This window comes from Anomalospiza imberbis, chromosome 4, assembly GCF_031753505.1.
Source record: "Anomalospiza imberbis isolate Cuckoo-Finch-1a 21T00152 chromosome 4, ASM3175350v1, whole genome shotgun sequence".
NCBI classification, from domain to species: domain Eukaryota; kingdom Metazoa; phylum Chordata; class Aves; order Passeriformes; family Viduidae; genus Anomalospiza; species Anomalospiza imberbis.
The window spans coordinates 38418612-38445480 of record NC_089684.1 but is presented as its reverse complement, the minus strand read 5'-3'; the positions used below and the strand labels follow the sequence as shown (position 1 = coordinate 38445480).

Below are 26869 nucleotides of genomic sequence, written 5' to 3'. Positions count from 1 at the left end.
AAAAATCCACCTAGTGCCCTAACTGAAGAAGAAGGTATCTTTTCAGTATTTCTCATCCATCCCTGGGGTTTGCCCTAAGGGATCAGACTGAAGACCCACTGAGTGCACAGCTCCCAGGGTTGTATGTAGGTGCTTTGTGAACAGAACGTCCAAGGGCTGAACTTTGCAATGGCAGGATTGTGGGGAATCCTTGCTGAACCCAGAGCAGCTGACATGCCTTGAAACTGAAGGGTTCTGTTATTTTCATTAAGTAACAACAAAAGTTTAGGAAACAAAAAGGTTTGTTTATAATTCGTGGTTTATTTTTTCATCACTAGCTTTTTATCTTGTGTATGTTTCCGTGTTTGCTGTTATTAAATGGAAAGAAAAGTGGTGGTGGTGGTGGGGTGTGTATCAGGAAAGTGCAAGTAGTGAGGTAAAACTTTTCTTCAAATACCAAATATTTGAGATTTGTAAAGAAAACGCAAATGCTTGTTCCAGTGTATTTTACAAGCTAGATGGTAATTTTGGATGGTAGTTGTTGAATCTGAAAACTTATTTTTTAATTTTTTTAACATCACTGTTGATCTCATGTAAAAAAGAATAATGTAGTGTCCTAAAGAGGTCCCTTCAGTTTGCCATTCCATACCATTCTTAATATTTCTGCTGGGGAAAAAACCCCTCAGCAACTGCTAAAGTCCTTTCTCTTGGCTTTCCAGCATAAATCCTCTTTTAACGTTTTGGGCAGGGCTGAGGGTTTCACCACCATGATTTCATATTTCATATAGAATGACTAATGCCTACTGGCATCGCTTGCACACCTCATGGCTCCCATCAGCCCTGCCTCCTCAAAGAAGGACTGCGTGCTGCTGGATATTTTGGGTGGCCGTGTGTTGTATCCTGGTTTGTGTCTGGCAGCAATAATAGGAGCCCAGGGACAATACCTCATCTTCTGTGCTGTGTAACCAGGGATTAAGAGGAATTAGGCAGGATCTCCAGTTTGTGTGTTTAACCCTTCAGTGCATATAGATTCCTTGAAGGGAGCTGTGGGTTTGCTAGGAACTAGTAGTCCTTATGTGTATAATTTAGAGTGATTTATATATCATCTATGCCAGTTGAGAGGGGGTAACACTTCAGGAGGTGAGTTCCTCATTCAGTTCAACATCTTTCATATACTTCAAATGGATTTATAGGTCCCAAGGAAGGGAAGAGAAAGGTGTAAATGAGGAAGGTGTATAAACTTCAAATGAAAGATTTTGTGGTTGTATTGATTTGAAAATGGAAATACATGGAGAGGCAGAGCAGTGGTTTTGTTAGTGTTTTTTATCTGGGAATGTTAATGTCCTCTCAAAACAGGGGGATTGTCTTCATTTGCAGACAGGGTTAAATGAGATGCTGTGTTTTCTTTTGCACTGCGTTTGTAGCTTCATCTTGTGAGTGCTTCATGATTGCTGTAGGCACACAGTGTGTGGTAATTGGGGTGGGGCTGTAGCCCAGCCTCATCCCCAGTGGGCACAGCTGTGAGAAGCAGGTGAGCAGCATTGACAGCAATGAGCCATGGAGTGCCCAGGTGCACTGACCAACCTCCAAAGGGAACTGAGGGCACACAGGTGTAATCCATCAACATCAGGGTATAAAAGGCTGGGCTGAAGGACAAGAAGGGCCAATGCCTGCAGCCTTCTGAAGTGGTGTGGTGCTCTGGGTGGGTTGAAGCATTCTGGAATTGTATGGTGACACTGTATATTGTGTCTGTCTCAACTGTGACAGATTGACATTTGGGAATCTTGGACTTCCAGGCTGGGGAAGTGTTTGTTCCTTTTTCAGGTAAGATGTGAGGATTTCAGACAATGCTTGGTGAAGATCTGGACATTAATGAAGAAAGGTAGAATGGATGGCTTTGGCCTCCTGGAAAGACAATCGCAGGAAGTTTTGCCTTGACTCAGTAGGAACTGTAGCCAGTGCCATAAACCTAGGATTACAAGGTGTAAATAGCTCATGTGGAGCTTTTTGTCTCAGTCCAGGCTGTGTCCTGTGCATGAGCTAGCTGTGTCACTCGTGCATCCCTTGTGCTGCATCCCTTGTGCTGCATCCCTTGTGCTGCATCCCTTGTGCTGCATCCCTTGTGCTGCGTACTGCTTCAGGGGTGTGGTGTTCCTTACCATCCCCTTGAGAGAGGAATAGGTGTTGCCTGGTGGGGCCAGACACTGAAGGTGCTGCTTTTCCAGCCAAGCTGGCTAATGCAAGGCTTTAAATTTAGTAAGGGAATTAGAAACCTACTTCAGAGAAGTCTTGTCTGGCATGTCTCATATTTACCAGTGCAAATAAGAACAATGGGGTTCTCCTTGTATTCATGCTATTTATAAATTGGTTCATTCTTTAATGATACATGGCACATCAATTGTTGCCTGGAAAAGGAAACTGCTTATGAAACATTGGAGTAAACAATGAAAGTCTGCTGCCTTGTCCCAGCTCCAAAGACAGTTTTTTCCCTTCCTAAAACTGATATTGCTGATTCTAAGAAATGTGTAGTTATTTAAGTTACTGCTGTCATTTGCATGATCTGAAAAAAGATAGCTAAGCTCTCCTTGAACTTGAGTGGGAGATGAATGTTCCTTATGTGGAAAACTGTTCAAAACCAATTTGTATGTTTTGATTCAAAGTTGGCCCTTTTTTCATCCTCTTTAATTTATTTAATGAATTTGCCTGGCTGTATGTTCTTAATAGCTAGAATTTCTCATTTCTTTGCTATTTTAGCAGCCTTTGGGCATTTTTGCATGTGAGGTCACCTAATAATTTTTATGTTAAAAATCACTAGACTTCTAAAAACAACATTCTTTATTACGGAAAATATTATTTTTCATGCATCTCTAGTGCAAACACTAGAAATAATAGCCAAAAAAACAGGGCAAGATTTTCATGTGCTTATTTTTGCTAAGTGTTAAATTCTTCGTACAAATCTCCAAATCTTCTTGGGTCCTATCGATGTTGGTAAGTGAGTCCTTTTCCATGTAAAGTGATATCCCCAGGGCTGAGGGAGTGCAGGGTTCTTTCCATGCATTAGGTGAAGCAATGAGTGGCTGCCTATTTACTCCAGGAGTTGGTCACCAAAGCCTGCTTTGCCCTCTTGGTGTTCCCGGCCCTCACCTGTATCTTTACTGGGGCAGGACTGTCTTGTTGTTGGTGTCTCAGATCTTTGCTCTTGTTCTTGTCCTGTTTCTTGTGCAGTTTCTCTGAGACTGCACCTCACCAAAGGATGCTCATTCCATTTTGATTCCATGTTCTTTCCAAGTTTGAATTGCCACTTCCCACCCCTCCAGGAGCAAGGTGTCCATTTAATTTCTATCAAAGCAAGCCCTTGGCAAGACATAGTTCTGCTGGTGCAGTTTGTTTTAATTGTGTCTAGACTAGGGAGCAGCATTACTGTTAACTCAGTTTGGTTTTTTACTCTGTGCAAGACCTTGTGTGGAGTCAAGCCCTAACACACTCGTGTTCCAATTAAAAAAAGGAATTTATGGTGACTAAAACTGAAGCGAAACAAAGTTTTCCTCACATGTTCCCCAAGCCTGGAAAAGCAATGCTAGATCAGAATGGTGCATCGGTGCCATACTGATTTGTTTCAGTGAATTTATAGCCTGACTGGGCTTTGCCAAGAATAATACCAGGGATGTTAGAGAAACTGTGTCTTTGTTTTACTGCGATGTTTCTCTCTATTCTAATAAATTTTATTTTTAATTAGACCCTCAGTCTAGACTGTCAGGCAGGTTTGTTTTTACAGTGCTCTATTTTTGTTTACTTCCTTGCAGTGAAAACATTCTAAAAGGACAGTAGAACAGATGGAAACTGATAGCCATGATCACACTGTAAAAATACATCGAGCTGCATTAGTTAATGCAAAAGAATTTCAAAGGGCCTGTTATGGAGTGTTAATTTATGTGCCAACAGCTATGCAGAAAGTAATGGAAACAAAAGTTTGCCTCAGCATTTCATGTCCTGTAGCCATCACACATGCATGCTGATGTCAGGTAGGCTGTGGCTTGTATTGACACAGTCTTAATAAGTGATCTTAAATAAGCGTGCAAGGGTTCTGCTGCAATTAATGCAGCCATCCAGACCTACAGACAGAAAGTCATTCAGCAGCTCTGAGGCTCAGACAGATGGAAAGATCTTTGGGGGCTCCTTTTGGAGAAGAGCATCTTCTTGCATTTGATCACCTTCCTACACTCTACACTCTGTCCCAAAGATGGCATCATACCATGGGCAAGTTTGGGTTCCCTGCAGTGGCCACATCAGGATAATAGGACTCTTAAGAGTCCTGTGAAGCTGATTTGGATTCTCTAATAGAGCTGAAGCACAAAGATGGGGTTTTTCTCACAGATCTTTAGGTGAAACAAATGGGAATAGGTTTGTGATGTGCCATATATTAAGCCTTGTAATTCTGAAGTCTCCCTGGACTCTTCTCCAGGCTGAACAGCCCCAGCTCTGTCAGCCTGTCCTGACAGAAGAGGTGCTCTAGCCCTCATGTCATCTACTTCTTATGAAGTTGTGTATGAATGGCACTGATAAAACTGAGCTGGAGACTTTGTGTTTTACAAGTTACTTCTGACTCCTTTCCAGGCCGTTAGTTGGATCTCTCTTTTATGGGGCATCCTACGAGTACGGAGTGTGACTGTCTCTGTTGCTGATGGGAACCAAGAAGGGATTTATGAGCTGGGTTAGGACAGCAGCTGTTTTTGGAGTCTCCATCACCAGATGGAGCTTCGCAACTCATTCCTGTGCTCTCTCCTGGAGAGCAGAGCTGCACCAGCAGCACCCATGTGCATGTCCTGCCTTTGGGAGCAGGCTCTGCAATCCTGCCAGGGGCCTTCTGCCAGGTGTCACACGTGGAGCTGCTCTGGGCTGGGTCATAACTCTGCTCTGATACTGCTGCTGATGCAGTAGTAAGTTTGTCATCTACTATTGAAGCAAAAAATAACAAAAGACAACTTTCAACCCAATGAGTTATGCTAATGTGTTAGTTTTGGTTATAAAATAATTTTAAGTTTTTTCCTCAAGGATTTCTTTAGAGATAATTTGTTTGAATTTTAATGCTTCTGAAGCCTTTTTAAGATGTTTCTTTGTCTAAAATATAAATGAGAAGAACATTTATTTAAGGTTTTAAACAAGTGCTTTGTACCTAGTCCTCTTTGGGTTTTAAGGCAAACATTTTATATGTGGTAGCTGCAATACAATCCAGGAGAAGACTATTACTTCTAAGAACACGTTTCACCTACCCAGATGTGTAGTCCTCTTTCTAGGCTATTAACAGAATTTTTGTCCTGCTTGTACCAAATTAATTTAAGTAGCATCCAACACTAGATAACGCTGAATTACACAGACATGCTAATTGGCTTTCAAAACAAGAACTTGATGTGCAGCATCCTGAAGCATTTGGGGAAAGAAAAAGTCCAAGTTCACATCACAGGGTGTGTATGTGTATTAGGACAGAAAAAACACTACTTTAAGCTGGAGGGGTGTGTTTGCCTTGGGCTCTGTGTATGGGGAAATACGTGGTTCTATTTCCCTTGGAGTGTACTAGGAGATAAATTGTTCCTTGGAGAGCTGAGCTGAGTGCTTTTCATGTCAACTCCTTTCTGGATCATTTTTGGATAAGTTAAGAGAATTCTCCTGAAACAGTTCAGAGGAATAAATAAGATGCTAGAGCTGTGCTGCACATGTGTAGTATGTGTTTAAAGCTTGACTTTTCCATAGGGGTTTTCTTCTATAATACTACACTTCAGGGTTCCTGGTGTCTTCCCCACTTTCATTCTTTATGCTTTTCAGTACAACATTTCTTTTTAATCTATCAAAGTGTCATGCTTCCTAAAATATTGAAGACACATTGCTATTACAAGGCTGTTTAGACACAGAAGGCAAACTCAGTAGTTGATTGTACTCTTATTCTTTTGAGACCTGCATTTCTGAGTGTATTTAAATTACTTTTTTTTTTCCTGAGCATGATTCTATTCCCTTTGAAAGTTGCCCTTATAAATGTTTTTATGCCTGCTGACTTTGAGGAAAGAATTTGAACCTTTATGATTTCAGTGAACAAATTAATGAAAATCCAGATTTTTAACCCCAGTAGGGTCATGTCAGATTGTCTGGAAACTAATTTATGGTGGTGGTGATTTTCTTACCACTGTTTTATTTCTTTAGCAGTGCCCTTAGCTCCTGCATTTTAAACTTTTGAGGAATTAGCCTGTTTTATTTTATTTTTGCCTATGCATTTCTAAACTCTGGATAATTCCTATGGCCAGCCCTGAAAGCTGTGTGGGTTTTTGGCATCTGTTTGTTTTTTGGACCAAGTGGGGTTTCAGTTCCTCAGAACGAGGTTAAGTGATTGTGTTGAGATTGTAATTAATTAAACACATGCACCAATACCTTATTTCTAGTCCTGGAATTAACAGACACAGAACACTGCCTGACCTGCGCCAGCAGAGAGGGGAGGAAGAGGGAGGGGACTTTTTCTTGCAGGGCAGGATGATATGGGGTAGGAGCAAGCTGCGCACATGCCTGCCAAAATGCTTGGATCAGACTAAAGGAGCACAGATGGCTGAGGCTGATAAAGGTGTCTCTTATTGTGTTGGGTTTTTTTTTTCCTTCTCCTCAGCACTGTTTTGAGTTTGTGTGTGAGGGACGGGTAAGAGGGGAGGAAGACAACTGCATTGTATAATATGTTTGTTTTGATACATTTTACAGTGTAGGAAAGGAGTTGTGTAAATTCAGTACTCCTTCTCGGTAGGATGCCAAAGGCTGGAGCTGAGCCCTCCTTTTAGGTTTCTGTAACAAATGAACAATAATGGATCTTCAGGGATTTATGTCGTGCTGTCCAACCTTCAGTTCTTATCTGCTAATAGAAAAATCCCCATCCACTGCCTAAAGTAGCTCCTAAAAATTGGACTGAGTGGCCTTGGAAGCATGTGGCTGCCTCTGCTCATAACCAGCTCTCCTCTTACATGGCCCCTTCGTGTCTCCTGGATCCCCAGGTGATTTATCACTGTGATTATTTATTTATTGCCATGCTTTATGATATCTATGTGTAAACATTAGGTGCATGTGTGTATATACAGAAGACACACACGTACAAATAATGTCCTGACCTCCAAGAAGGTGGTGCTCAGCTCTGCCTCCAGTTTGCTTGGAGGAGGAAGCCAGGCCACAGCAGGACAGGAATGTGTTAATAAATAGCAAGTCCCACAGACTCCTAATCTGGGCAAAGCCCAGTTCTTCTTAGCATTTGTTATTTATTGTTCTAGAAATTAACTGGTCACTGCTATCTGCAAATGTCATGTCTGAACTTTAAAGATGCTTGCAGAAATAAATCACTGCCACCAGACATGGTGGCTGCTCCAAGTCTGTCAGAGCTGTTCCACCCATGAGCAACACCATCCATCAGGGCAAGCCTGAGGAGAAGGGAGTGGAAGCAAGGCCTTTTTTCCCTCCATCTATTTAAAGCAAAATCTTTAGAGAGGCAATTTCTTTAGAGAGCCCTAAGATTATTGTCTCGTAAATGATGGCAGTAGTGTAGCCGGAAATCTGCAAGGTGTTCTTCCCAGTGAGCATGGAAGAAAAATGGTACTTGAGACTTCACACTAAGGCAAATATATTTAATTTTTAATATCTTTTTTTTTCAATTTGCAGTCATTAAGTTGAAACAGCACCGTTGTTTTTCATAGAAACTAAGATATTAAAAACCTAATTGCAAAGTCATGCTCCTAATGGTGTAACTTAGCTTCATCCAAATCAGGGCTACTTTGGTCTGTTGTCTTCTAGATACTCTTTTTGTCCTTCCTTGATTATCCCACATGTATCTGTTTTTAAAACACCCATGGAAATACAATTTACAACAGTAAAGCTGCCCCAAACTGATGGAGGGAGACAGTCTTTCCTTCTGAAATTTAGTGCGATAAAAATGAATGTGCTTTTCTGATGTCATGAGATCTCACATGTGCAAAGAGTATCTTCTAAAAATACATCATAATATTATGATTATTAATTGTGGCTACCACTATACAAATAGAAAAATAAATGCAATCCAGCTACATTCCCTTTTCTTAAAAAAAAAAAACAAAACAGCCCTTTTGTGTGAGTAAGAAAATGCTACTTTTTTTTTTCCTGTGAAAATATGACATTGTTATTACAGCTTTGGTTCTCTAATGGATGTATGAGCATGAGAATCTGGAGTAAATGAAAGAAATTATTACTAAATAGTGGACTGGCTTTCCTTTGAGTTATGCTAATTTTCCTTTGCTGTAACTCTTATTTAGTTAAATTGCTCTTAATTTACAGTGGTATAACCAAGCAGAAAATTACGCCCTGAGTACATGAGGAGGACTGTTGTGGAAATTAAAATCTATATTGAAAGTGACACGGGGTAAACACTAAACATCTAACAAAAAGCTTGGCCCTTGCCAAGGAAATAAGGAAATCAAGACATTCTGCAGTCTATAGTTAGGCACTTTACATGGCTGGAGCTCTGTAAAAAGGAATAGAAGACAATGGTGTTACAGTACTCCAAGGAGAAGATCTGGGGATAGATTTTTCTGTGAGTTGAGCTACAGGACAGCTTAATGGGGAGCAGTTTTGTGGGAGCCTGGGTTGAGAAGTCAAATTCCAGAATGTAATTTGTAAACAAACACATTGCTCCCTGCTCGTGTACTTACAAATAATTGAGTATTAATTTAGAGGCTTTCTCTTGTGGCATAGTTTTAAAAATACAAAAATTGGCTGTTTTGTCTGACTTATGTTGGAGTAGGTACTTGATGTCCATGCAGGGACTTGTGTGCCTTGCTCAAAGGAAGTCACTGTATTTGGGATTTGGCTAAATTTCAGTAGTAAATCCTGTAGTAGATGCAGGTTTCTGTTTATACTGGGAATAGCAACCAGGAAATCTTTCTGGAATGCTAGAGAGCAGGTTGGTGTTGACAGGTCCACCTTTCTGAGGCTCCAACTTCACACTGAGATGGAAGGAAGGGTATGAAATAGACTATGTGAAATTCAGTGGTTCATAAATACTTAATCATGTTTGGGTGGCAATTTCCTGATAAGAAATTCAGTTTACTCATAGTTTTTTTTTAAATTTTCATTTCAGAAAGTTGTATTGGAATGAAAGAATTGCTTTTAGTGGGCTGAAATACAACTTTAACCACAACTCCAAAATCAGTTTTATTATGATTATAGCAAGTAGCTGTGTGTGTATTTCTTCAGCTGTGTGTGTATTTCTTCATTTGAAAACCAGAAGGCTGGTGTTTAGAATAAAGGATTCTGAAACAGAAACAGTGCATTAAATTTCCTTTGCAACTTCCAGAGACATTGATTAATTGGGACAGTCAGCATGGCTTGCTTTTACAAAGAAAAAGCTTAATGATTAACTAAATTCTTTTTCTGTCCCCCCACTGAGCATATAAAATGGTTATAAAAGAATGTAGAAGGGGCACAGTTGGAGTTGTTGTTGTTGTGCACAATAAACACACAGGCAAATATTTCACAATATACTAAATGTAGCCAGAAACATTAATTTCCATGTGATAGCTATCAAGATCTTAATAAAATCATGCGTGCTCCAGGTCATTTGATGGTTTTACGAGAGAAAAACTGTCACAGTCTGTGGATTTTAAGTTAAGTGACACCTACATTGAACAATTTAGCAACTCTTCTTTTTGTGTTTTGCTCTGCTGGAATTGCAAACCAGGGATTTGATAAATTTTTACCAATTCTAAGCCAAATGACATTGCTCTAGCTTGACATTTCTAAGTGCTTGGTGAAAAGTAACAAGGCTTGAGATGTGCCCTTTCCAATATGAGATTTTTTTTTTTGTCATCTGAGGAGATGAGAACTTTGTCCTGTAAGTAAGGGAATGGTAACCTTGTCCAACACAACTGACAATGGGTATCATATTCCACTTGTAATTACAGTGTTGTTGTAATGATTGCATCTTGCTGGAAAGTGTAATTATGTAGCTCCTGAATGAATCCTACACAATATCCAGGGTTTTGGAGATACCGACGTTTGGGGTGCCACGATTTTTGCTCCTGTTCTCTGCTTTTAAACCAGGAGTCTTGAGAGTAGTTATTTTTGGAAAACTCTGTTCTATTGGGGAAGAATTGTCCTTATGTTAGCTGATGGCAGTTTGTTAATTGAAGTGATTTCTTTCTTTCTCTCCCCCCCCCCCCCAGTCAGTGAAGGAGAATAGTAGGATGTAGCTGTGTGATTCACCACCGCTTTACAAGTACAAGAGTTTATGTAATCTAGTGGCAGTCTTGAATCCATGTAACATGTTATGTATAGATTTAGGTGAAAGTTACACCAGGCTTTAATTAATGTTTTGAAAGATATATCCTATGTTGAACTACTTTATAAATGTGCCATTGTAGGCTTACACACAGAGTCAATGCCCGTCAGCAGCTTCCAGCTTAGTGTTCTCATCTAATAAGTCCCCTAAAAGTAATTTTCCCTCTAAGACACTAAACTCAGCCAGTGATAGTTTCCCAGTTGCCAGCTTGTGCATGCCTAAGCATTTGAAATTCCATTTTATCACGACAGAGGATGGCATTAGGTCTCTTAGAGTGTGTGAAAATCTCGTCAGAAAGATTTATGGCTTCAATCTGAGCCTAACATATACTTCTGAGGGGTTGTTTGTGTTACAGGCTGACAGGTTTTGTCTGGCTCCCCTGGATTTTGAAAACATTGGTGGGATGATGACACACTGATGGGATGGTCTGGTGGTCTCTTGTCTTGAGGATTTACTGTCTTTTGAGGAAAGTAAATTCTGCTCCAGGCTGCTTTGCATTAATTTTTAATGATGACAGTGTCTCTATTTTCTGAAAGTGGCCTGCACTGGACATTGGTATAAAAGCATTAAACAGATTTGGAGCACCTGGACAGTCTCCTGAGACTTGGTCCCTTTCTTGTGTGGCTGTTTTGGGGTGGGAAGGGTTTCCTCTGTAAGGCTGGACCTTGCCCTCAATGAGAAAGGCCACTATACTGTATCCTTGGCATAACTGGAGCCACAGAATAACCCATTTTCTTTAGAATTTTCTCTATACTTAGCCTTCATCTCTTCTTGTTTTGTCTATAAAATTCTGTTCTCTGTCCTTATATCTTTTTTTTATAGTTAAACTTAACATTTCTCTTTAATCAAACAGAAACTCGTGCTTTTAAGAAATGTTGTAGTGGTTGGATTTTACCTGTGTCTTGCAACAAACCTGCCAAAACAATAAGAAATGTATCTAAAGATTTAGTTAGTGGTGCAACAGCTCCCTCATCCTAGGAGGATACTGGGTTCCAGGAATGAGTGGAATGAAGGAATGTAGCTGCATCCCAGGGCTCCGGGACAAGTCAGGGTTGTCCACAGCCCCAGTGGTCATTGAGGATGAGCACTTGGCTGATTGCAAAGGGATTTCCCCCAGGCATGGATGTTGGGAGCTCTAGCGGCAGAGCAGATAAACAGCCTTGTGTTGTGTAAATGTCCTCTTGCAGAGTGTAGAGACCCTCCTGTAGGAGAGGTAGGGAGACAAGGTCAGGTCAAGGAAATGGGATGTGTCACCTTCCCCAGGGAAAGAGACGGAGCCTTGGTCTATTTTAAGTACTTTTACTGTAGAAGACAGGTACTATTCTTTTTTTCTTGAAAGTTTTCTGTCATTGGTGGCACCCATGGGACTTGCACTCCACTGTTAACTTCCAAATGTTAATTATCTGTGTGTATGTTCGAGTAATCATTTGTATTTATTGTTTTTGTTTAACACTTCTTCCTGCTCTGTTACTGGCCAACGGTATTTGATTTATTTCTGTGATTAATTCTTGCCCCTTTGAAATCCAGAGAGCCTTTAAAAAAAGACGAAAGAAATCCTAACAATAATAGTAGCATTCAAACTCCTTTATCTTCATTTTGTTCCAGAGCAGTGGTGGATATTCCAAATTCTCCATGGTAATAGAGAAGTATTTCAGAAGCAAATACCTTGCCAGATCTTTGCATTTTCACTACAATTATTGCTAAGGAGAAAGAGTACTTTATCAGCCATAGGCTTTGTAGTGCCAGAACATGGATGTTTAAAGCTGATGCAAATGAGAATTCTCTTTTCATTGTGAGTTTACTGCTGAAGCAGTGCAAATTTTTTAAGAACCAGGGTTCTTTTCTTAGAAAAACTTGCCTGGCATCTCTTTGGTAAGCAAGCAGCACGGGGCATCCCTGCGGTTTCTTACAGGCGGAGCAGAAAGGTCTCCTCTCCTGGGCCGGCTCTGTTCCACAGGGATTATGTGCTTTAGCTGTGATCCCTTTGTGTGCTGCATTCAGAACTCTGCTGCTCGGGGCTGCAGTGACCACGGTGGGACTGTCCTGACATGGAAAGAGCAAAGGCAAAAAAAAAGAGCTGAGCGCTTGGCTGCTGCAAAGACAAGTCATTAACAAGGATTTTTATGGATTTGAATTATAGAATGGTTTGGGGACAAGGCACCCTAAAGACCATCTAGTTCCACTCCCACAAGGACACCTTCTGCTAGACCAGGGTGCTCAGAGCCCTGAACATTCAGCCTGGCCAAATCCAAATCAGTTCAGCATTTATTTTTTTGGACATTTGCTGGTCTCAGGCAGACATCTCCCACCTTTGGTGTCACATCTGGCTTCCACTGCAAGCAGGGAAACAATGTGTTTCTCCTGGAAGTTCTGCCTGATCTTTGAGTGGCACAAATAAGGGTTTGTTCCTACACTGTAAATCTTACAAAATCAAGGGTTTGGAACTGCAGAGCTTCTCTACATTAATCAAAGGCACATTCGAGTTGCAATAACAAGTACATTGTTTTTCCTGTGATAATGTTGTGTTTTTATTGTTTCATTCCTGTCATTTAATCCCATAACAGACTTTCTACTTTGGTCTGACTTTAGAATTAGCACTTGTATCATTAAACTGGTGTAATATCTGCTCATTCTGCTTTGAGACTTTATGGGATAAACACTACCCTTTCAGAGCAAATATTTATGTATTTATTTATTTTAATCTAGGCTTTTTATACTAAAAATAGCTCTTGTTGAGTAAGGGGTAGCAATGAATGCAGCACTGTCCTTGGCCAGGCTAATTACCAAATATTTCAAATTAATGCTCTTCAGCAAGTAAACCCATGAAAGAAATGATCTAATAAAAAAATAATGTTTAAAGAGCTTTCATCTTCAGTGAGAACTTGCATGAGTCAGTTGAAAAACATTCACCTTTGTTCACTGATGTTGAAGAAGTAAGTAGTTTGGAGCTATGTGTTATGTTGTAGTTATTTAACACTTGTTTAACTACCAATTGTTTTGTCTGCAGTACAGAGGATTAATTCTGGAGAAGTTATGTATGATAGCTAATTTGATATTTAAGACTTCTTTAACTGCTGGGGTAGAGGATTACTGACAGTGAAACTTTAAAAGAATTTCTATGCCAATTATTAGTAGTAGTTATAAAACTGCCTCAATTCCCTTTACTAATATGGCATAATATCTTATTAAAAGTTTGTACACCTACCAAGTTTTGCCTGCAAGCAGAGTGGAACTCTGTGAGACCTGGGCAGACACTAAATCCAGCCACTCAAGTCTAATGCAAGATAGAGTGCATGGATTTATCTGCATTTGGATTAATGTATTGAGTCTTTTTTTTTTTTTTTTTAATTAAACTGCTCCCTTCACCAGGGTTTGATGGGCATTCCTGCCAGGATAAGAACATGCATGTTGGATGGAAGAAGAAACTAAAAAACTGTTTCATGCATTTGTGAGAGCTGAACCTTTATGTGAGAGCATTGCTTTTGGGTCTGTGATGTGTGTGCCCCTGTGTCAGCTAAAAAAATGTGTGTAGAGGAGAAGGAATTTTACCTCTCCTTACAGGCGTCAATGAAAATTTCATGTTGACAGGTTACTTTTTGAGACCTCATTTTTTTGTGGACAAACATCTTGATCCAAATGGTGTATTAAGTGTGGAAGATGGTAGGCATGGGTAGAAATGGGTATCATCATTATATCATCACCTTTGATGATATACTCCATTTTTATGGCTGGCACTGGAGTTTGTGTTGCTGCTGTACCCTGAAAAAGATGGTGTGTCTTCCTAAGGGTAACGTATGGATAAATCCTGAATGTTCCTTATGATGTGCTCCTCACAGCTTTGTGTCACAGCCCAGGAAAATTAACAGGGAAGCAGAGAAAGGCCACAGTAGGGAAGGATAAACTTCTGGTCCAGGTCTACAATGCTAGGCTTGAGTCCTAGCATGGGCTCTGTCACGCTAAGGGGATTGCTCGGTCTGTGCTGTGACAGCTCACCCATAATTTGTCAGAAATATTAGTCACCTCTTAATTAAGGTTAATGAGCTTTACACGTTTGTGTTTGGCAGGTTTGGAATAGGTGCTGCCAATTTTTTCCCTGTAGTTTGAGAGGTAAGTCACCTAGCAGCACACCCTGTAGGAAGTGATCTATACCAGCACTTGAAACCCCTGCATCTGCCCTGTTTCCTGGGACCTGGCCCCTAAAGATCAGAGAGCCCCAGTGTCTGCTGCCCGTGGTCATGTCTAAAGGGAGTTTTCTATCCATTTGACTTTGAAATACTACTTTTAACTAAAGGATTGCTAAAGCATGGGACACTGTCAGTTAAATATTGTGCTGATTTGCTGCTTGGTGTAGTTAAAGAGCCCACATAAGAAGAATATAAGCTTGCTACTGAAAAAGAACCATCTGTGTGGGTAGTGTTTGTACTGCACTGTTTTGAAGCATTATGAAGACACTAGAATAAGCAAACTAAATTTTTACTGCCTTCTAGGTGATCTTACTCAGTTCTGAAAGTTACCTGCTTGGCTCTGAAGCATAATGTTAACTTCTAGAACTGTTCAGTCCATATTACAGGGTACTTTCCTATTTCTAGTGATTGTTTCTAGCGGGTGGTTCCTGCACCAAAAAGATTTTTGAACTGGTATAAAGGGCACAGCAAATACTGGAATAAGCAAAAAAGGAATGAAGATGCAGGCATTAAGATTCAAAAGGATGATGGTTATGAGAGGAATCCTTGCTGCATGAACCAGGAGAGCTGCCCAGAGCTGCAGGGGGTTGTATTGGAAGGAGCAACAAGTTTTAGGCACAGAACACCTGGTGTAGCTCTAGAGACAGGACCAAACTGGAGCTGATGCCTGTCATATAGAAGTGATGGTGCCTTGGGTGAAAAAATATGTCAACTGAGCTGTGACTCAGGTAGCCTTCTGATTAATGACAGAAGATGTCATGTGGCTATAACTTATTCTCAGTATTTTTTCACTGTCAACCTGTATTTTGGCACTGCTGATATGGATAAACACTGTTTCCTGATGAACCTTGTAAGGTATTTGTTCTCATTCCTGTTTCATCATATGGGGATATTAACTTCAAAATAGTATTTCATGTATTTCATTCAAAGTTTGTATTAAATTGTCCCAAATGAAAGTAAATGCTTGGTTGTCCACATAGTAAATTTTTTAAAAGCTTTTGAGATTTTTCTGATATTTTAGAGCCTGATTTTAGAGACATAGATTGGTTCAGTGTTCTTGTGAGCTGCATATCATTTCTTAGAGGCAATCAAGTTTTTCTTACTTACTGTTGACAAGTGGCTTTTTTTAAACATAATACTACTCTTAGAAGGTCATTTGACTTTTGAGGGTTATTCACATTGTTAACCCAAACACTAAAACCTTGTGTTCTTGGGTTCTGATTAGTGACACTTTAATAAAGTCATTTGAAGTTCAGTAGACTGAATTTTCCACCTTTTCTAATGTTTCTATGGTCACAGGGAAGCAACCTGTATTCAATCTTTTAAATGCAAATCTTTTGAAAGTTACTGTGCAATTTTGTGTACCAGGCTTCTTCATGGGTTACAGAAAACACCCCTATTTTTAAAACAGCTACAGCAGTGTCTTTTTCTTTTCTGTTTTCCTCCTTTCTTTCTAGTGATGTGACAGCAATTGACTAAACTTGGGTCTTTTGGGATAACAAAGGACAGAGAAAAATCTTAAAGGTTTTTATTGCCTCACTTGTTTTTTGGCAGGGCCAGGACAGATGAAGGCCTTTCCACTTGATTAGATAATAAGGCTAACATAGTCTTCGAGTGAAAAATATCTTTGCATTCTGCTCTTCCTTTTTCACCAACCCCAAAAGAAAGGGGGGTGGCGAAGGAGAAAACTATGCCTAATCAGCAACAATTAAATCTTTCATGGGGAACTCACTTTGGAGGAATTAATGCATTTTGTATTGCCTAACAACTCGAGTGAACATTAACAACATGTGAGAACTGAGAGGAAGAAAAATTATGCCTTTTCTTTTCTTTTTTTTTTTTTTGGTTCTTAAGGAACAGGGAAGGGCAGGTCATTGACTTCTGATTTTCATGGGAAGATTGACTCTGGAGCACTCGCATATCCAGGAGCAGAGCGAGGGGGTATTGACAGCTGGGCTTTGGGGAGGGGGGCTGTAGGAGCAGGGATTGCACCATGGCTTGTTGGGGAAAAACAAGGGAGGATGGAAAACAAAGCCAAGAGAGCGGGAACAGTAGCTGCAGTGTCCTGGGCTGAGGGGCTACTGCTCCTTAGTGCTGGATGTGTGTTGTGCTTGGACTCACTGAGCTGTGGTGGAGAAATATCAGTATAATGAAAGGGGCTGCCCTTAAGTGAGGAATAGGCTGCTGTAAAAGGAGCTGGAGAAGTTGTGCCGTGTCCCGCCATGCGTGCTGTGGAAGGGTAGAGAGGGTGCTCAGTCAGCCCTTTCGGATCTTCTCAGTGCTGAAGAGCAGCTCATGCCAAAGAAATCTGGGAAGCCAGGTGTGTTTTGCCAAGATTTCCTAGTAAGTTCTACAAGCTAACAACAACAACAAAAGTGTTTTTTTAATTAGTATTTTCAATACTTCCTTTGTCTGATATGTGCTTTGCTTGCACTCTGTGATTAGAAATAATCTGGATGCTGAGGTGTACTTGTGTAAATACACCAGTCCATCTATTCCCACTTCCCAGGTCCTGGATGTGGACACATGGATATTCATCCAGTCTTGTCACCCCCTCTCCTCAGAGGCAAAAATGCATGCCCCATCCTCTGCTAGTTGTGACCCTCCTGCCTCTGCCAGCGCATCCTAGACTTTTCCCTCTTCCTCCTCCCTTCACTCTGCGTGCTCATTCCCAAAACAGTCACAGCCCTCAAGACCTTCAGTCGTCATTTGTCTCCTTTTATCCCATTAATCCTGTGTATTTCTCGTCCCTCCCTCTACCTCTGCCATTATTTCCCACCCTCACTGGGTGCCAGCAGCTCTATCCTCAGTCAAGTTTCCCTCTTGCGGTGGTTTTTCCAACTTTTTCCTCAGGAAGGTTTTGGTCCTTTTTGAGCATCTCACAATATGAGATTGTTATTCAAAGTAAATATTTTTTTTTCCCCTTAAGAAGTCCACACTTCAAGTGAAGTTGCAATTCATTAAAGCCTAATCTCATAAGCTATTACAATAACTTCAAGGCAAATTAAATTTATGTGTAGTTTTGCAGGTAAAGGAAGCATGGAAAGAGCCAAAACAAAGAAGTTTGGCCTTTAAATGCTTCCTAAGATAGGACTGTCTCCACTCCTTTAGGCTCTTACCTTGGCACCCAGGCTTTATTTTGGGCTCCAAAATGTTGATAGCCTTTGGAGCAGCTAAACAAACCCCTCTCCTTGCTCAGGGTCCTACACCTGGTTGTGTGATCCAGTTGTGAAGGTTTCACCACTGCATGCTGAAAAACAAAACCACCGCCTAAAATCTCAGAACCATTTCCTTTTTTTTTTTTTTCTTTTTTTTTTTTTTTTTTCACCACTTAACCAAGTTTTGGCAGCAAAAGCCTTGTCAGCTGTGTCAGAAGTTTTCTTCATTCAGCTAATTCAGGTCATTTAGAGCTGAGAAACTGACTGGAAGCTGGAAAAAACCTGAGAAATAATAATTTCCTTACCCAAAAATAATGAAGAAACTGTGAGGAAATGAGATCTGCTAGTTGTGTGCTCCTGGAGAGCAGGGTGACAAGGGGTGATGGCTGGGTTTTTCCTTCCAGTCTCTGAGGCCAAAGGAAAGGCAAGGAGGAGGAGGTAGGATCTGCCTGATACTAGCTTTTTTCTGACTCACAAACAAATAAATGGTTTTTTTTAATATTTCTCTGTATTTTTGAGACAATTTAGCATGGTTTCATTGAGTATGACTTCACAGATGACAATACATTAAGTACATCTTCATAGCCTGATCTTACAGGCAGTTTTTCTTTAATTCTTTTGAATTGCCTGTAGTGGGCTTGTGAATATGTATCAAGATATGCAAACATATGAAAGCTGTTTTCTTTAGATGTGTATGTGATGTTCCTCTGAGAAGCGCTACCTCCTTTAATAAGCAATACTTCTTCCTGTTTATTTTTGGCTTTTAAAAAAAAGGTTTTGTCATTAATTGCTTAGCTGGTCTTGTGAAAATATTCTTTAATTTTAATTTTTTTAAAACTCTCGTGCAGTCCATCAGCTGAATTTCCCTTTTTAGAGAGCCGGGGTTCCTTTCAGACATGCAGCCCTTAATTTACAGCTCTGAATTGGAGCTCTTCTCTGCAAAGACACAGCACAGCAGTCCAAGGCAAAGTCCATGGTTTTGATGCTGGCTGAAAGCAAACTGACCCACACTGCCCAGCATCCAAAAAACCCTGGGGTTAGTGCTGCACAAAGATCACTATAGGAAGTGGCTGAGTAGTTTCTTTTTTCTTTTCTAGCGCTGTCTTTTATCTGAATCCCTGCTTTGCTTGAGCTTTAGAAGTCAAATGAGCAGAAGAAATGCAGTAGATGATTTGAGATGTGTGTGAGAAGAATGGGAGCTGAAAGATTGGCTTTCTGAGGACTTCGCTCAGTTCCTGCCATCCCAAAGAGACTGTGGGGAGGTTATTCTTCCTGACTGCATCGCTGCAGCAGAATAATTGCTTTGAGGATGGTGCTGTGGAAAAACATTTACTTCAGATTGTCTTTGTTTTAATGGTGGTTTAAAAAAAACAAAACAACAGCAACAAAAAAACTGGAAAGGCAAGCAACAGAGGGTAGGGAATTTGGCTAAATTAAAGCATTTTATGGATAATTTAATAGGTGAAAATGGCATCATGAAAATCAAACAGAAATGTGGGCCCCTGAGCTTTAATGAATGTTCTTTGTTTCACAAAGTGGCAGCTGTGAGTGTTGGAACATCACTGTGCCTTGTGAGCTCCTCAATCTGGGTGGTGGGAGCAAGGGTCTCTGTGCTTGGGATGTGGTGGGGGTGAAAGGATGCAAAGGAAGGAGAAGGATCAGGTATCAGGAGGCCCTGGTGCACTGAAAGCTCAAGGCAACTTGTGTGGGCACCACAGGAACAGGACTCTGGCAGCAAGTGCCTTCTGCCTGATGGAAGTACCCTTTACTGGGTATTTTCCAGCTGGAAGATCTATGAGCAAACCTGGATCCCATGAGGAAAGCTCTGTGAATCCCATGGGCTGTCAATAGCACCCACTGATCGAATGCTGTCCCCAGCTTAGACCTAAGGTGCCTTAATCATTTAGTCCTGGGAAGCAGCTTCCAGCTGTAATTGGTCTGATCTGTAATCTTCATCACCTCGTCCAGCAGATTATCCATTTTTAGCTGATTTGTGGGCCAGCAGCCATGCCCATGCTCTCAGGTCACTCCCTCTGCTTGCAGGGTTCCTATAGCTGCCTCCTTCCTTTCTGGCAGTTCACTGCCTCTAAACTCAGGAGAAGAATTGACTGGAAAAGGATCATCAGGTCAGGAGATGATGATGTTTGAGTGTTCAGAGAAAGCTGTCTATTATTGGTGCTCATTCAAGCAAAAAAAAGAAAATCTGCTTTCCTTGAATCCAAAGCTAATGTATTAAGATGACAAATCGTGGCGCTCCATGCTGTAGGTAGACAAATGTGATGCTGCATAAAATACAGTAATAGCTGAAAAGAACTGAAGGCACAAAAAGTGAAAAATTAATTCGTGAAAATTTTGTATTTCTGCAGGCAACTGCCATTTTAATAACAAACTGTTTCATAACATTGTGGTTGTTACCCAGAGTAATTCTTAAGTTGTAGCTCTTTTGTCTGAAGTGGAATGAAAAATTTCTGATCCAACCCATTGTGTATATTTAGTGAAATTATTCCAACAGGACAGTTAGGGTGGAAAGTAATTCCTAGATATTCCTAGTTAATGTGATTTCCAATTATTTGTCACACCTTTATTTGTGTCCCACTACAAAAAGTGACAGTATTTTCATTGCCCCCAGGCTCCAGACCTCACTGCTGGCCTTTCTCCACCCTGTGCTTTCCTGTGCTTTCTGACTTTTTGGAAGTCCTGGGTATTTTGTATTTCTTACCCTTTTCTAATCTCTTGCACACTGAAAGGGTGGAATCTCTGATTTATCACTCCCATTGTTTGTATTATGCTAGGCCTCAAGTAGATCTATTTTCTATCTTCAGGTTTTATTACTAATAGTTTTCCCAAGTTTCCTGGCACTTTTTTTTTAGTGGTTGTGTGGTTGGCTATTGCAGAACTAATTTTTCTGAAGTCAGTAAAAATCCCATTGCTGTTGGTTGCAATTAGGATTTCATGATCGTGATGAACAAGCTGATTCTCTCTGTGTAGTTTCTCAACTTTTTTCCTCTGTGCATCATTAGAATAAAGGCACACATTGCTCCTTGCAATTTGGGATAGGCAACTGAGCTGATGCAGTTCTTGTAAGTTAGACAGCTTTTATTTCCAATGCATGTAAGTGATTAAGTGGCTTGGCAGCTGGTCAGTGATTGCTTAAGGACCGCAGCTCTGCCGTATCTTTCAAATGGAAAGCAAGCCAGTAATTTAGTGATATCATTGAGAAACATAATGTTCTTTCAAAGCAGGCAAAGATGCTATGCACGAGGGATAGACATCATCCCTGCTTGTGGCCTCTGCTGGCTCATGCATTCCTATATGCTGCTTTGCTCCATGATAAGCAAAATACTGTTGAGTATTTCCTTTACTCTAGTGCAAACTTTGCTTTTGCTAAAGCCATAGGAGGCATTAGAGCACATCCACCCTGGAATTACTGGACTCTTGCTTTGTGCTTTGTTAATTGGATTAAGTTGTTAGTGTTATCTCTTCAAGAAGAAGAGATAAACTCTCTCTGGCAGTGTTAGTTAGCATGGGACAGCCTGTTTGTGTGAGTGGCTGGGCTTTGTTGCAATCTTTGGGAAGCAAAGTGGCAGTGGGGGGTGGATCTTTCCACCTATGAAAAACGGCACAGGTTACGATCCAGAAATCCTTATCATTCACAAGACAAGATGAGCAGCAGCACAGGAAGACACAGGCACAGCAAAGTGAGTCTTCTTAGTCTCATTCCAGTGCCGTCCCCTAGGTTTGTGTCATTTTAAATTCCTACTGACAGTGCTTGCACACCAGGGGAGTGTGGTCCAGTATGGATAGGGGAATTTTGTGTTCTAGCTGCAAAAGCCACTTCGTAGTTGTACAATGTTGCTCTAATTGCATACTGTTCATTTTCAGGACTAAAATGAATCACTGTCAGGCTTGTACATAATTCCATGTTTGGCCCTAATGCAGTGGTTGTAGAGCTTGTCTTTAACCGCACACACACTTGTTCCATGGGAAATACATTTTCTCAGAAGTGGACAAGGGAAAGCTAACAAACTGTGTCTTGCTCCAATTTCCTTTGCAGAAAGGCTTGGATGTGTAAATTGCCTTTTAGAAGGCACACAGCAGTGCAGAGCAGTCTGAAGTTTTGGGTGGATGCTGCAGGTCTGGCTGTGGCAGTGCCAAAGGCACTCAGGATGGCTGGCCTGGCTGTGCTCTGTGAGCAATGGCCCGCTGCGGCTTCCCTTACAAATCAAAGCGGCTTTTAGGTCTCGCCCAGCACAATTCTCACGTCTCATTATTCCTGTGAAGGTAAACCAGTCTAAAATTGGCATGGGCGAGCAGGCAAGAGTCGGGCTGCTTTGTCAAAAAGCTGCCTGTGTCGCAGCTGTTTCCTGTGATTGACGCGGTGGCATCCGGAGAGGAGCAGCCTGGCTGCTTGCACTGTGCAGTGTTTTCGGTCTGTGCTGTGTCCCACATGCTCTCCTTTGGTGGGTGCTGCGTTTCCCAAGTGGATAAAAATCCTCCTTGTCAGTGTCTCTGTCTTGGAGTTACTTGGGAGATGAGGTGGGTGCTGTGGCAGTGCTCCTGCATACATGCACAGTAGTACTGTTTCCATAACCTCTCCTCTCCGTAACTTGGATCTTTTCTGTCTGTTTTACCCAGCAATTAACTGAAAATACCAATTACTGGATAATTTGGCCTTGCTTGAGGGAATAAAAGACAAGAACTTATATGTGTAATCTTTAGTAATGCCACAGCTTTGGGGGGGATTGCTAGATGGTAGCTAGAGGATCCATTTTAATGGGATTTCAGATCATGCCTGCATCCCTGGATGTGTTCTTAAACACATCCCTGGATGTGTTTAAAAAAAGACTGGATGTGGCACTTGGTGCCATGATCTAGTTGAGGTGTTAGAACAAGGGTTGGACTCGATGATCTTAAAGGTCTCTTCCAACCTAGAAAAATTCTGTGAAACTATAGTTAATAAATTCTTTGCATAGCTTACAGCTCCTTCCTTGGGCAGGGATGTCTGGGGGTGAGGGATGTCCTGTTCCCCCTGCCCATCAGCCCTGGAGGTGGCCACCAGTGGTGTCGCTGCATCCCTCAGGCTGGTACCCAGCCTGGGAGCACTGAGGGCAGAGAGGAGCAACTGACCACAGGTGATTGGGCAAATCCCACTGAGGAATTCCCATAAATTGAGCAGCTCCTTGTGGTCCCAAGAGCAGGAGTCAGCCTGAAGGCTCAAGCAAGCCTGATGTTTAACAAGTCACTGTAATCCAGCCCCTCAAGCTTTATTGAATGCCACTCGCTCTGTTTTTGGTCTGTGTGATGTGATGTGCACTTCCTTAAATTACATGGAGTAAGGGCATTAAGATAACTTCTATTTCTTTTTAAATACCCCTAAAGGAAGGTGTTTCCTGAGAGAGTGCCAGAAAAATTCCCACTTGTTTGATAGGAAGTGTGTGTGATGTTAGGAGAAATTACAGCTTTAAGCAGTCAGTGTTTGTGGAGAACAGTTTGCTCTTGAGGTTTCTCAACAGTACAAACTGTTAAGGCACACAAATGCTCTCAAGTAATGACAAATTAAAAAAGAAAAAAAAAAAAAAACCAAATCACGTAGCTAGCAGACAATTTAGGCAAGAATTTGTTTCTTAAGCCCAGTACTTCCAGCTAGTAATTTGCTTGTAGTCTGGGATATTAGGGAACTGCTACCAGGCTTTTTTTCCCTAGCATGGCAGATTGCATAGACCACATATAGTCTGTAGACTGCATGTATATATATATATATATATAGACCACACTGCTAATGTATCAGTTTTGAACTGAGCCATGAGGTAAGTTGTTCAGAAGAAAAACCTACCATGTAACTGAGTCAGAAATGGAGAAAAAGCTAGAATTCAACAAATGGCTTTTCATTCTGTCCCACAGATCAAAAGTAGTAACAGAAAAATTGACCTAAGAGTGAACTAAAAAAAAATGTTTATACTCACTTATATTGCAGGGAAAAAAATACTAAAAAGTTTATTAGCTTGATTAAAAAAAAAAAAAAAAAAAACACAAAACTTATTTTCAGTACTATCATTCTTCTTTCCATTAACAAAATAAACTCTCTAGACCCTTCCCCCAGCTAATGTTATCCTTCACACAGCAACATTCAAAAGCCCATTGACAAGCTGCAAATGATGTGTGAAGCAAATTCCAGGATTAAGTTTATAACCTTTCCCCAGGGAGAAAGAATTTGGAGGCAGGAATGAATTTGGGATGGCGAAACAAAAGGGTACAACTGAGATGGATCAGGAAAACTCATATTCATATTTAGCTAAATGAAAAATACCAGCCAATCCTAGTTTGTGTGGTATCCCAGGGGTTTTCCACACAGGTATGTAGGACATTGTTTTACAGCTCCTTCTTGCAGGTTTTACTGCTTTTGCTAATGAGAAACCACATTTCTCTCTCTTCAGCTTTGCAGCTGGGATTTGAAAGCATGATAAATAAAATATAAATGGTAGAAGATGGAGGGTTTGTAGCCTGTGGATATTGTTTGCATCTTTGGTTTTGAAAGGCAAGTATGTTCTTCTTAGGGAAGGTTGTCATTTAACACTGAGTTTATTGTGGGATGGGTGTGAATAGGCTTTGGAGGCCTTTAGATACTGTTAAATCTCAGCTGTTAATGAAGTGATGGAGCCAGGGACCTCCTTTTCTGCAGTAATCAAAGAAGCAGCTAGTTCCTTCACCTATCCATAAGATTATTTCCTTTCATCTGCCAGTATTAGTTTCTTTTGAAGTCATTTAGTCTTTGCTCCCCCCATATAAATTGAGAAAAGTTATTTTAAGCAGCTCAGGGGAGAAGAGGCAGTCTTGTGACAGATAGCTCACAAAAAAGAGGTCTGACCACAGGAGTTAACCCCTGTCACCCTGGCATCGCCGAGGACCCTCTTAGGTAGCTGGAACCTGCTGACATCTGGATGCCTGGATTAGCTGTGCCTAGCCAGAAATGTGGCTTTACTGGAAAGAGATAATGGAGGAGAACTACAATGAAAATCAACTAAAGGCCTGCCAGGACTGCTACTTCTTTTTCAAAAAGGAAAAAATAACCAAAACAACAAAGCTTGGGTTATATAGTCAATAACAGGTATGAATGGGTTCCTGGGAGAGTTATAGATACTCTGAAGTAAAGTAGGCCTGTTGGGGTTAAAGTGGAGTTCAGCCATTCCCACAAAATGAGCTCATAGAAAATCATAGGATGGTTTGAGTTTGAAAGGCTTTTTGAAGGTCATGTTGCCAACCTGCCCTGCAATGAACAGGGATGCCTTCCAGAGCACCAGGTTGCTCAAAGCCCCATACAGCCTGGCCTTGAATATGCCCAGGGATAGAATGTTTCCACCTCTCTGGGCACCCGTAGCAGTGCCTCACCTGCCCTCATCATGGGCAACTTCTTCCTTATGCCTGGTCTAAATCTTCCCTCCTTTATTTTAAACCCATTGCCCCTTGTCCTGTCACAATGGGCCCTGCTAAAAGTCTTTCCCCGTTTCCTTTTAAGTTCCCTGTAAGTCCTGGAAGGCCAGAGTGAGGTGTGGTGGTCTGACCAGAGCCGGCTTCCCAGCTTCCCATATGTTGCTCCACAGAATCTGACACTTGGGCTTTTGGCTTATTTTTGTTTCCTGACAGCATACTTATGAAAATGAAAAATCAGGGTGGCTTGCTAGCGGCTGCCAAAAACGCGGAGAGCTCCTATGTAAAGCTGAGCTCTGTCAGCAGGACAATACAACCGGACACAGATTCCTCTTGCCAAGTTAAGATGTATGCTTGGAATGAGAGGTCAGGCCCCTGCGTCGTTATTCCATTTGATGCTCTATTATCAAAAATGATAAATTACTGTCCTTTTCATGGTTGGGCCAGTCCTCTCCCCCTCTAGATCTCAGAGCCTTGGATCACATGTCTTCATTTTTAAGGACAATACCATCTTTCCTCTCTGTGGGTCACTGTGTGCTTTTGGCACTTCTGCTCCTTCTGCCTGGGGCACTTTTTTTAAGGGGGATCATAGTCTGGAAAGCACAGAAATGTGTTCTTTCAAGAATTCAAGATGGAAAATATTTGACAAGGTTTTTTTTTGATATATCCTTTGGAAATATGATACTTCAAAAGTAAATATGAAATAAATTCAGATTGACAGGAAAAAATTTTTAGTAATAACTAGTCTTTTTCATACAGGAGTGAAGGTGGTATCATCTATCTTTTTAATTGCAAAGCATGAGTTCATATTTGTGTTTCCAGCCCTTCTCTTGACTCTCAGCCCTCACCGCCTGGATTGCAGATGTTCCTGCTGTGTCCACATCAGGGATGATGGAAAGGGGCAACAAACGACCTACAGACACTAGCCAATTGAATTATGGAAAATATGCAAACACACATTGTCTTCTGCTCCTCTCCCAAGTACGAAAGAGTTCCTTTTAAGCTGTAATGCTTCCCAGAATTTGAGGACTGGTGTGCTGTGGCTGACCTTTGTCTCACCTGTCAGAGGAGGTAGTTTCCAGTGATCTGATACCTGTTTGGTGTCTCCACGTGTCTAAAGGTGAAAGGCTGTGGGCTCCTCCCCAGCTGCTGTTCTGTCTGGTCTTTCTGTCAGAGATGCTTCATGGGGGAGAGTGGGGACAACAGATGACACATTACTCAGAGGTGGGTAGTTACCCTGAAGTGGGAAAACAGGAGAACAGCTGAAGACTGTGTTTGTGTTTGACACCCTGCAACAGCCTGGTCCTACACCCCAGATATTTTTCCTGTGTTTACTGTCAAGGCCTGAGTGTGATATTTTGGCTGCATTTACCAAATCTCATGGTCAAAATCTGTATGGATTGTTGTGTGGGGAGGAGGCTGCATGTCATCCTGTGGCATTGGACTGCCATATCCATCAAGAACTTCTGTGCTATCCCTTAAGCCCTTGCAGCAGAAAGCATGTACATTCCATGGGCTGTCCTGTTTGTGTGTTGGTGTTGTTGCACCTGTTGCTATGGTCTAAGCCAGAAGATGGAGGTGATGGCAAAAGCAGACGGAAGCCATGGCCATCCGCAGGGAGATGTGGCAGCAGCCAGCTGTGAGATTCCCTCAAGCTTGGATGAGAAGCTCTCACTGGATGTCTGGCTGCCTTGTTTTCAAACAGGCTTTTTTTCCCTTGCTGTTCCTTTGTAGTCCTGTTTTATAAAAGAAATCAAAGAGCAGATTACAGTTCTCTGTTGGGAGAAAGGAAGGGG

At 41.3% G+C, this 26869-nt stretch overlaps 1 protein-coding gene and 1 long non-coding RNA gene across 2 annotated transcripts in view; both read left to right on the top strand.

Annotated features, from left to right (window-relative positions):
- FAT4 (FAT atypical cadherin 4) overlaps positions 1 to 26869 on the top strand; it is a 122505-nt gene that overhangs the window by 8070 nt on the left and 87566 nt on the right. The gene's annotated exons all lie outside the window — the stretch shown is intronic.
- On the top strand, positions 1755 to 26706 carry LOC137472625 (uncharacterized). Its single transcript, XR_010998316.1, has 2 exons — positions 1755 to 1803; positions 25896 to 26706. It is a non-coding gene; the product is annotated as an uncharacterized lncRNA (long non-coding RNA).